The 11,918-nt window shown below is 46.0% G+C and overlaps 1 long non-coding RNA gene across 4 annotated transcripts in view; it reads left to right on the forward strand.

Annotated features, from left to right (window-relative positions):
* LOC127486125 (uncharacterized) overlaps window positions 1-4,637 on the forward strand; it is a 149,134-nt gene extending 144,497 nt beyond the window's left edge. The window contains exons 7-8 of one of the 4 annotated variants that reach the window (XR_016221062.1): window positions 2,061-2,183; window positions 3,247-4,633. This is a non-coding gene — a long non-coding RNA (uncharacterized LOC127486125). Of the gene's footprint in view, window positions 1-2,060; window positions 2,184-3,246 lie in introns of all 4 variants that reach the window. The other 3 variants (XR_016221061.1, XR_016221057.1, XR_016221056.1) reach the window with 3 other exon arrangements.
* The last annotated feature ends 7,281 nt before the right edge of the window (window positions 4,638-11,918 follow it).

Here is an 11,918-nt window from a genome sequence, read left to right on the forward strand (position 1 = left end):
TGCTATGCCGGCCCCTGTGGGCTTCTTGCAGAGGTTACACTTCCAGGTGCCCCTGTGGGTCCTACATATGGACTGAGCAGGGGAGCTGTCCTCTGTCCAAAATCAAGTTAGAGGCAGCCTTTAGAGGCTTATTGCAAAGGGTTTTTTTTTCTTCAAAGTCTCTTGACTCTCCCTGGTCTTACCAAGACAAGGTGGGAGACTGTCACAGGTTCTACCTTGCTTACTAGATTCAGGGAACAAGACCCCTCTCTCCCCCACAAAAGGAGGCTTTTCTGAGTCTGGTTTTGTTAATGCACTGTTCAGTTGTTCCACCAGGTTTCCTTTCCTGCTGGACCAGCCTATTTCACTAATTCCATCTTCCTGAGTGTGCCCTTTTATCTTCCACACACTTCAGAGTTCCTCCATGCTGGTGAAATATTATGCATGCAGCTATTTGGGGGGGATTCCATCTTTGTAAACCCATTATTTGAATAACAACAGCATGGTCTGAATTAGGCAGAAACAGAGTGGAAACATTATATACTGATGTTGGTATCAGACTTTTCCTTCTACCTGGGAGCCATTTTCCTCTGAGCATCAGTCATAAGATAGAGATGATCTTACCTACCCCAGATGGCTGCTTGAACATCAGATGCCATGGGGTGTGTTCACATCCTGCCACAGAGCCAGTGTTTGGCTCAATGGGTTAAGCTGCCTCCTACATTAGAGTGCCTGGGATGGAATCCTGTTTCAGCTCCCAATCCAGCTTCCTGCTAATGTGCCTGGGAGATAATTGATGATTCAAGGACTTGAGTCCTTCCCAGCTATGTGGGAGACCTGGATGGATTCCTAGCTCCTTGATTTGGCCTGTCCCAGGCTCAGCTCTTGTGGACCTTTGGAGAGTGAACCAATGAATAGAAAATCTCAATTCTCTCTCTCCCTCTCCTTCCCTTTCTCCCTCCCTCCCCCCCTCCCTCCCTGCCCCTCCCTCTCCCCCCCCTTTCACTGTGCCTTTCTAATAAATAATAGTTTAAAAATCTTATCACAGTAATTGGTTTAAAATAGGTCTTTGGTACATGTTGGTACATTTTTAATTCTCTCTTGAAGGTTAACCCAACATGATCCTTTCCCCATTTGACTACCTGAAACATTTCCTAGGAGGGAAGACTTGGGATTCAGGCTTGGCCAACACTAAATTTATTACCTCATCACTTTCTGTGAGCAAGAGAAGAACAGTGTCAAGTGCAGTGTGGTTATTGAGGACATGGGTTCTGGAGTCGGTTCTCCATAGCTGTGTTTCTGAATCTGCACAGATGTATATCCAGGGTCCAGATGCCAAGCTTCTCCCTCATCCACTTGCCTGTGGACATAATATTGCAGTGGTCATAATAGTATTCAGTCCACATAACTCTGCAGATTAAAGAAGAACATGTGTGTGAAATGGAAGTATAGATTTGATACTACACAATAAGTGCTGCAAACTACTTATACTTGAGTAAAAAACACTTTCAGTGGAAGTGAATAATGAAATTCATAGCAACCAGCCATGGAGTGAATTTGCTTGTCATCAAGATAATCAAGAAGAAATAGTGACCAAAATACTCTGCTCCATTTGCAGACTTCTGGAATGCTAGGACTGGCAGGGCCTTTGGAATTCTAACACATCAGTATTTCCCACATTGTGATCCACAATGATTAAGCAGTTTTCTAGGGAAAATAATACCCTGTGATCAAAAGAAGTCTGGCAGACATGACATTCAAATCCTTCCCATGCTTTGGAGTTTTAAGTCCACATTAGAATGTTAAAAGCTATGCAACTCCATAGTTTGAGAAACTTATTTACAATTGTTTAGCCAGTCTTCACCCAACCTTACTTGACAATAAAACCACATACTTTACTGAGCACCCTTTGAGTTCTCTAATGCTGCACAAGAGATTGCCTCCACATTTAGTGGTTTCAGATAACAGTGAAGATGTGTATTTCAAAATCCCATGTATTTCCTGTGCTGGAAGGTGGAAGATGCTGTCCCAGTTGGTGCTGTCTGGGGTGCCACTTCTCTCATGTGATTTCTTGTTTCCAGATGGCTTTCTTACAAAGGTGTGCTCAAGACAGTGTTTCAGTAGGGCCAACAACAGAACCATTAGGCAGCCAAAGGCCTAACTCCTGAAAGTTGGACAACAGCACTTCTGCTGCATAATATCAGGTAAAACAAGTCACAAGGCCAGGCTGGACTCCAGGGATGTGAACACTGCTGTTCCTCTTGGTGGGAGGCCGAAGTTGCATTGCAGAGGGTCACTGAGAGTGGTACAAGGAAGTGCCATGGCCATCTTGGAGTACAATCTACTACTACACACAGAACACAGTTTAGGAAATGCTAATATAGAATAAGCCCCACATTTTCTGGGTTTTGATACTGAGATTCATGGGCATTGATTGGTTTTCCCAAGGATACATAGCTGGTAGTCCACAGAGCTGAGGTTACACTCTGGTCCCCAGACTCCAGGTTTTCTTACTTTACCATGTTGTTCCAGAGGATGACTGATTCTGAATGATTTCAGTGTTGTCCAAACACTTCCTCCCTAAATTTTCAGGGTCCAAGAACTTGTTGTTGGCCTTCTAAGCCAGTCTTGTTTGACTGTTAAAACAGGAATAACTCAATCCACCAGGGACTTGCTTCCTGTCTGTCCCTTCCATTTAGGATAGGTTCTGGTCAAACTTGGTGGTTTTGAATGGCATGTGCAAGGTGAGCTGTCTCTCAGAAACCTCTCGTGAGAACCACGTAAGCAGGTTCTTTTCTTTTGCCAATACTTTTGCTGAGTTTTCTGGGTCTCTATTGAGTCCAGCATGTTTACAATCCACAGTCGGATCTTTACCAAACCCCCCATGTCTCTAAAACTACAATCCACCCCAGGTTAGTTACATCAGTGAATTTACTTAATGCTTATCTAAAATGGCAACTTATCCTAAACATGCCTTTCATGTTATTAAAATGCTTAAAAGCAAATCCAGAAATAATAACCCCTCCATGAATTTTCCTTGAACTGATCAAGACAAGCATGAAAACCTAACCTGATTTTTATGTCTACAAATTCTGCTCAAGCCCCTTCTACTTAATTTTTATGATGACCTCTTATTTTGCATGCTCTGTGAGATTTTTATTGACTTTACTCAAAGCATGTTTGGGGCTTGGACATTTTCTACCTAAGTTCAGTCTTCTGTTTATGTATAATGTGTTTGAATTTTATTTTATTTTCTTTTAATGCCAGCACTATGACTTAGTCTTGGATTCTGTGCTTTCCAATGGAGGAAGATGCATCTGAATTGCTCTTTGCAGAAGCCCAAAGTCACATCTGCTGCCCCAGTGCCTGGGGAATACTTGGTGACAACAGCTTGGTCAATGTCTCCATGACAGGGACCCCTAGCCACATTGCTTAAACATTTGCATGAACTTGACTTTAAATGTCCTAGCTTGCTTTGCTCAGGAAACCTAATGAAAAAGACACATTAAACAAAGGCATGCTTTGCAGACAGGACACAAGACTGTGGCTTTGTATTCCTTTTGTATTAATGTTTATTGTGAACAGAACCCAGCCTCTCTCTAGATGGCATTTTCTGCTCATGTGTCACAGCATGACAGGCTCTGAAGGCTGCATCTCCTTCCCATTCTTAGCTCATTATAAGGTGGGGTGAACAGAAGGATGAAGGGTTTTGTGGCTGTGATTTATGCGTGAGGAGCAGAGGTGGATGTTAAGTCCCTCACCTGATATTTAAATCTAAGGCTACCAGGGAACTAAACAGGAGAAAGAAAATAACAGGTGACGTTATAAACATAGCCAGTATCAAATAAACTTTGAAAGATCTCTCTGGAAATGCTGTTAAAATGCAGCTCAACTCTTTGTTTATTTGGTTGATTTTCTCTGAGGCTGAGGGTGCAAGAAGCAGGAAAATAAATACATCATGTGATGCCTGTGTTGGAGAACTACAGAGAGGCAGGTTAACTGATGAAGTTCAAGTGTCAAGGAGAAAATCCCCTTTGAGCCACTTTAGATCTCAGAAGGTGCCAATCTTCCTGGGCCCTGATATTAAAGTCCTCTTAGTGTGAAACTAGGTCCAGTTGGCAGAAGAGAGCAGCAAATGACATTTTGGAGGCTGGCCTAATCTGATGAACAATTAAATCACATTCCCCTGAAATTTGCCTTTCCAAATATTGTCTGTGCTCATGTCAAGATGGAAAGTCACTTTGTGCAAGCATGTTGGTTTAGAAATGAAATGTCCTCTAACATAAATTGAAGCAATTTCTCTGTTCATCAGGTCACCTTTCTAGAATTCTCTGAGAGTCACCTGCAGCCACAGTCTTCCATTTAAGCATCTGCCCTCACATTCACCCACTCCACTCCCTACCTTTCTTTCTACTTATCGACTCACCAGAATTAGTAACTCATTTTGGTGCTATTTCTGCTGTAGGGTTACCCAAGTTAAAATGTATGTAACTGTGGCTGACTCATCATTCACTGGAGTTTGAAACATCAGAAGCAATGAGTTAAGGGAATGGAGAAGGAGACAGCAAGGTCATTGCAGTCTCCTACCAAACAAGCTTTCTTTTCCCTGGAGACTGGGACCAGTTTCCTGTGAAAATGTCAGGTATCATGGAAGCGAGTTCATGAAGGAACTAAGATCAAAATGCTCCAATGTGTTCTTTTAGAAAATGAGAACATTATAGGAGAGATGTGTACAGTCCTCAGAGAGGAAGGGTTGTTCAGAGGTGTGTGTGTGGTGGTGGTGGGGCAGGTAGGTTGATGCAGGACTGTCACAGCCTAGGTATTTACTGTAGGGACAAGAGCCACTAAGCCACCTCATCTCAAGTCAACCCTGGGAGCATTTGTGGGGAGGTTGGAAAGTTAAAATGAAGGTTCATGAATCACTGATAAAAGGTTTTTTTTATATTTTTTATTTAGTAAATATAAATTTTAAAAGTACAGTTAATGGATTACAATGGCTTCCCCCCCATAATTTCCCTCCCACTCACATCCCTCCCATCTCCCACTCCCTCTCCCATTCCATTCACAACAAGATTCGTTTTCAATTATCTTTATATACAGAAGATCAATTTAGTATATATTAAGTAAAGATTTCATCAGTTTGCACCCACACGGAAACACAAAGTGTAAAATACTGTTTCAGTACTAGTTAGAGCATTACTTCACATTGGACAACACATTAAGGACAGATCCCACATGAGAAGTAAGTACACAGTGACTCCTGTTGTTGACTTAACAATTTGACACTCTTGTTTATGGCGTCAGTAATCTCCCTAGGCTCTAATCATGAGTTGCCAAGGCTATGGAAGCCTTTTGAGTTTGCCGACTTCGATCTTATTCGGACAGGGTCATAGTCAAAGTGGAAGTTCTCTCCTCCCTTCAGAGAAAGGTACCTCCTCCTTTTTTGATGGCCCCATTCTTCCCACTGGGATCTCACTCACAGAGATCTTCCATTGAGGCCTTCTTCTTCTTCTTCTTCCGCCCCCTCCCCCGGGTGTCTTGGTTTTCCATGCCTAAAATACTCTCATGGGCTCTTCAGCCATATCCAAATGCCTTAAGGGCTGATTCTGAAGCCAGAGTGCTATTTAGGACATCTGCCATTCTATGAGTCTACTGTGTATCCCGCTTCCCATGATGGATCGTTCTCTCCCTTTTTGATTCTATCAGCTAGTATTAGCAGACACTAGTCTTGTTGGTGTGATCCCTTTGACTCTTAGGCCTATCATTATGATCAATTGTGAACTGAAATTGATTACTTGGACTAGTGAGATGGCATTGGTACATGCCACCTTGATGGGATTGTATGGGGATACCCTGGCATGATTCTAACTCCACCATTTGGGGCAAGTCTGATTGAGCATGTCCCAAATTGTACATCTCCTCCCTCTCTTATTCCCACTCTTATGTTTAGCAAGGATCACTTTTCAGTTAAAATTTAAACACCTAAGAATAATTGTGTGTTAATACAGAGTTCAACCAATAGTACTAGAACAAAACAAAGAGAAAATACTGAAAAGGATAAAGTATTACATTGTACATCAACAGTCAGGACAAGAGCTGATCAAGTCACTGTTTCTCATAGTGTCCATTTCACTTCAACAGGTTTCCCCTTTGGTGCTCAGTTAGTTGTCGCCGATCAGGGAGAACATATGATATTTGTCCCTTTGGGTCTGGCTTAATTCACTCAGCGTAATGTTATTAGAGAGCATTGGAGAAACTCTGCAAGATATAGGTACTGGCAAAGACTTCCTAGAAAATACCCCAGAAGCACAGACAGTCAAAGCCAAAATTAACATTTGGGATTGCATCAAATTGAGAAGTTTCTGTACTGCAAAAGAAACAGTCAGGAAAGTGAAGAGGCAACCGACAGAATGGGAAAAAATATTTGTAAACTATGCAACAGATAAAGGGTTAAAACCAGATTCTACAAAGAGATCAAGAAACTCCACAAAAACAAAACAAACATCCGTGAATGGAAGGGGAGAGGGAGTGGGAAAGGGGAGGGTTGTGGGTGGGAGGGACGGTATGGGGGGGAAGCCATTGTAATCCATAAATCGTACTTTGGAAATTTATATTCATTAAATAAAAGTTAAAAAAAAAACAACCCACTTAAGAGATGGGCCAAGGACCTCAATAGACATTTTTCAAAAGAGGAAATCCAAATGGCCAACAGACACATGAAAAAATGTTCAAGATCACTAGCAATCAGGGAAATGCAAATCAAAACCACAATGAGGTTTCACCTACCCCGGTTAGAATGGCTCACATTCAGAAATCTACCAACAATAGATGCTGGCGAGGATGTGGGGAAAAAGGGACACTAACCCAATGTTGGTAGGAATGTACATTGGTTAAGCCACTACGGAAGTCAGTCTGGAGATTCCTCAGAAACCTGAATATAACCCTACCATTCAACCCAGCCATCCCACTCCTTGGAATTTACTCAAAGGAAATGAAATTGGCAAACAAACAAGCTGTCTGCACATTAATGTTTATTGCAGCTCAATTCACAATAGCTAAGACCTGGAACCAACCCAAATGCCCATCAACAGTAGACTAGATAAAGAAATTATGGGACATGTACTCTATAGAATACTATACAGCAGTCAAAAACAACGAAACCCGGTCATTTGCAACAAGATGGAGGAATCTGGAAAACATTATGCTGAGTGAATTAAGCCAGTCCCAAAGGGACAAATGTCATATGCTGAGTGATATAAGATTTTTTTAAAGTCAGCTTTGCTAACACTGAAATGGAACCATCTAACTTTGTCACTAGAATGAACAGTCTCTTAAAGGCCAGTTCCTCTGATGGACTGCATGCTGGGGAGATACCATAACTTGTATCTGAAGCTATAGCATGCATATTTTCTCCTACCCAAGCAAAAGTAGAGTCAACTCCTCAGTAAGTAATCAAGTAGTATATGTTTTTTAAAAAAATATCTTTTTAGAGCTCCTGATTCTGGAATGTGGAATAGGTATTTCTTTCTTTATTACTCCCACTAATGATTACTGAAAAAATTGGCTATTATTTAGAAAACAAGGATAAGAATACTGAAAGATATAGAAATGAAGGCAGACCAACTAGGGACTTTAGCACCCAAGAAATAACACAATGGTGAATTTCCTGGCTTTCCTTTGTTCTTACATATTTCAGACTGAGACCTCAAGAAGCCAGCATTTCAGAAGTCCCAACAAGTGTAGACAAAATAAGCCATAACCAAAGCCTGCTTTCTCTTGTCAAAGAATCAAGAAAAGCACAGCCGAGCAAGACAGAAATCACTTAATCAGCAATCATTGGATTGCACATAAAGACCCCAGTTAGTCCTATCACACCAGACAAGGCCAAGTGTGGAGCTACACTTCCAGCTTCTTGATTCAGAAATGAAGAACCGCAGCACCCTCCTTGGGATGGTGTCAAGGCCCAATAGGGAACTTAGATTTTTCATCTTCACTTGTCTTTAGAGAGACCTGGCTTGTTGTCAGTGGAGGCCATATGGAACTCCTGTGTGTTCACCCCAAAGCTAGCCACTCATTGCAGTAATGAGACACTTCTCCTTTGTACTGGGGTAGTGTCCTAGGAAGCATACCAGAGCCTTCTAGGACACATTTGTTTTGTTTCGTTTTACTTACAATGCAGGGAGGCACCATGGTGAATCTAGAGGAAGGAAAGAGGATGTGTGGGTGTGTGTGGGTGTGTGTGGGTGTGTGTGTGGAGAAAAAGATCAGCAAGTGCATGAGCAAGACCAAGTCAGAACTAGAGATGTGTAGAGCAGCACATAAGAAAAGTACGACACTAACATATGAGGGCTCTTGGAAAATGAATCTAATGAGAAAACTATGCATGGAAATTAAAAAAAAATGTTCTGTAGCAAAACAAATGAAACATCTAGGTATACTTCCAACAAAATATGTAAAATCTCCATGAGGATCACCACAAAGCTCCTAAAAAATATCTCAAGGAAGAACTAAACATTTGGAGACAAATTCTATGGTTATGGATTGGAAGACTTAATCTAGCCAAGATATCTGTATTTCTTCATTTGATAGACCAACGCAGTCTTTCCAGCGCTGTGGCGTAGCGGCTGCTGACATTCCACATAGATCCTGCCTTGAGTCCCGGCTACTCCTCTTCCAATCTATCTCTCTACTACGGCCTGGGAAAGCAGTAGAAGATGGCCCAAGTGCTTGGGCCCCTACCATCTGTATGAGAGAATCGGATGAAGGTTGGGGCTCCTGGCTTCAGATCAGCACAGTTGCAGCTGTTGTGGGCAATCGGAGAGTGAGTCAGCAGATGGAAGACCTCTCTCTCTCTATCTCTCTCTCTCTTCCTCACCTTCTCTGTGTAACTCTTTAAAATAAATAAATCTTTAAAAAAAATCCTATCAAGATGTTTTACAATTAGCAAACTGATTTTAAAATGTATGTGGGGAAGAAGATACCCCGAAGATCCCACCGCCCGTAATTGAAGATGAACACACTGGAGGACTGACGTGTCACAGCTTCACTAACTTAAGAGACAGCCAATCATGGCAATGTGGAACTGGTGAGAGTCAGAATGGTAACCCCGGAAAAGACCTTCACGAATACAGTTATCAGACTTTTGACAAGAAAGCAAAGTGATACAATGGAGAAAGTCTTCTTAAGAAAGAGCACCAGGTTAGTGAAATCTCCATTCCAGGAGAGGGCAAAGGACTGTCACCAAAGGCAGGTGGCTTTCAATGGAGATGCATGCCTGCAGGTCACCCTGCACATGGCTGACCAGGGGAGGATGGTTCGAGGCCATAGGCACCAGGAAAGTCTCTAGGTGTGCGTTCCCATTAGTAACACTGTTTAGGGCATGCGCCTGGACAGGTGGATGCCTGCACATCTCTGAGTACACTGCGGTCCACCCAGGAAGCCAGGGCAGAGCAGGGAGCACAGGACAGGCTTGACCTAGACAGGGGCCTTCCCATCCACTTTGCCCGCCCTGTAGCAACCTTGCCTGCAAGCTCATCATCGGGCTCACATCTTCCCCCAGATAAGGAGCAGAAGAAGCTGGTGAAGACTCCAAAATATGGCCTTATGGTTCCCAGGAACAAGAGGACCAGCCCTGAGCACTGGAGAACGGAGCAGGCTCAGGACTGGCCCATGGCTGTGGCTCCCCACCCTGGAGAGATGAGTCATCAGCACAGTAGCCACTTGTCACCCTCTATCTCATCAGATTTTGGCCTCAATGTGATTCTGCAAAAAGCACCCTGTGGGGACCAGCGATTCTGAGCCCTTGGGGTCCTGCCACTGACACAGCCATGGCTCATTTGAGAACGGAGTACAGAGTGGTCAACTCCAAACCAGACTCAACAGCTAGAGAATCCTAGGCCTTCCAGACCCAGGGGAAAATGGCTATGGCTTAACCTGCCCCATTGGGATGACCCAGGTGGCTTCTGATGAACAGGGCCTAGTCGCCTTTTGGAGGTCGTGTGGGTTGAGGTAGGGGCTACAAGTGTCTGGGACCCTTGGAGAAGTGGGATGCTATCTCTGCCCAAGGCAGGGTTCCAGACTCCTTCCCTTTGGAGCCTCCAGGCCAGGAGCCTCTGAGCCAGGAGTCTCTTCTCCCAACGTCAGGGGACACATTCTCCATGCTAATGACCCCTAGTGACAGCATGACCTGGAGAAGCTGAACCCACTGTGACAGCAGCCCAGGAGGCCTGAGCTGCTAGAGGGCATGTGGGCATCTGGCCAGCCAGGTGTGCCACCAGGACTACCTGGATATTCTGGGGCTGCCTCCACCCACTGGCATCCTGGTGTGTGGTCAGAAGTGCCCTGGGGTCCTCTCGCAGGCTCAGGCCATGAGATGCTGGATTGTGAGATGGGGCAGGGAGGATGGAAGGCAGAGAGGGAAGAAGAGTGGGAACCTGGTGCCCACACACCCAGGACAGTGCACAGAGGTGATCATGGGCCTGGTCCCTTGGCTGGACCCACACTCCTGAACTGTCCCAAAGGCCACATGTACCCAGCCATTGCTGCTCCTCTGGTCCTCCCTTGGTCCACGCTGGGCACAGGTCAATCTCAGGAACTGATGGAGCACCCTGAGCCAGGTCTCTGCCTGCATCTGGTGGCTGTGGCACCTCCAGTCCCTTGCAAGGGACTCAGGGACCCTGTGTGGCAGCTCGGCTCCAGGGGTCACAAAATCAAATACATTCTGAAATAAACAATTTAGTATACAATCAACAAGGGGGCAGAAGTTCCCGGGTTCCCTCACGAAGGCGGGAGGGGTACATGGCAGCCCACAGGTGCCTGGGTCTGTGTCCTACCTCATCTGCTCTGAGGGTGCCCATAGCAACTGTGGCAGTGGGCTGGCTCCTTGGGCTGAGATGAGCCAGGGTGAGGCCGCTCAGGGAGGGGGAGAGGAGCTCCAGAGAGGAACCTTGTCAATCAGGGAGGTCACTGGGCATAGAGAAGCTAGGCGTCTGGCTGAGTTCAGCTAGGGTGAGGCCTCAGGTAGGGGGAGAGGAGCTCCGGAGAGGAGCCTTGTCCATCGGGGAGGCCGCTGTGCTTAGACAATTTAGGCTTCTGGCCCGTCTGAGCTGGACAGCTGGTGGGCTCTTCTTCCCCTCCAGGTGCCCACACACATCCAGCTCCTCCATGGAGTGGGCAGCAAGGAGGCCTCGAGCCAGGGAGGGCACACAGGCCTGGTCTCCCAGCGCGGGACTGGCTCCTGCAGGCTCCCACCCGTGACTATCCCCAGAATGCATGGGCTCCCATGAAGGGAGGGCATCTTCAGCCCTGCTTCCAGGGCTGGCACAGCCTGCATGGGCCCGGGATCCAGGGGCTCTGAGGCAGGTGGGGGAGGGGCCCTGAGACCCTGCTGGCCACCCAGCTCCAGGGGCCAGAAAGCGCCTTTGACAGGCGGGCTGAGATGTGGGAGGCCCGCCCATCAGGACAGGTCTCCCCTGCTCTGCAAGCTCTGTGGGGCCGAGAGGCCTGGGCCACGCAGAGACTCTGAGGACTTCACAGACAGGGCTGGGGATGAGGGCTCCGGGGAGGCGCCATCTTCATAGCCTCCCTCCTTGTCCTCTTCAAAAATCGTCTCAGGCAGGATGAATCCCAGGTCCCGCAGCAGCTTTGGCCAGGGAGACGCAGGGCACTCGGCAGCCTGGTCTTCCTCCTCTTCCTCCTCCTCTTCCTCCTCTTCCTGCTCCTCCAGGCCGTTGTAGTACTCCTCGTCGTCAGAGTCGGAGTCGTCATATTTGAAGGTCATGTAGAGTTTGGTCAGGGAAGTCCAGCGCCAGAGGGGGCCTGGCTCATCTACCCAGGAACACTGTGGGCCCGAGAGGTGGGCAGTGCCCCCTGACCCTGAGGCCCCCGTGGAGGAGCCCGGGCCGTGGGGCTGTGTGCTGCTCTCGCCACGACTGCCCTTC

Source organism: Oryctolagus cuniculus, chromosome 15 (assembly GCF_051225735.1).
Source record: "Oryctolagus cuniculus isolate XC-2025 breed Fujian yellow rabbit chromosome 15, ASM5122573v1, whole genome shotgun sequence".
NCBI lineage: Eukaryota > Metazoa > Chordata > Mammalia > Lagomorpha > Leporidae > Oryctolagus > Oryctolagus cuniculus.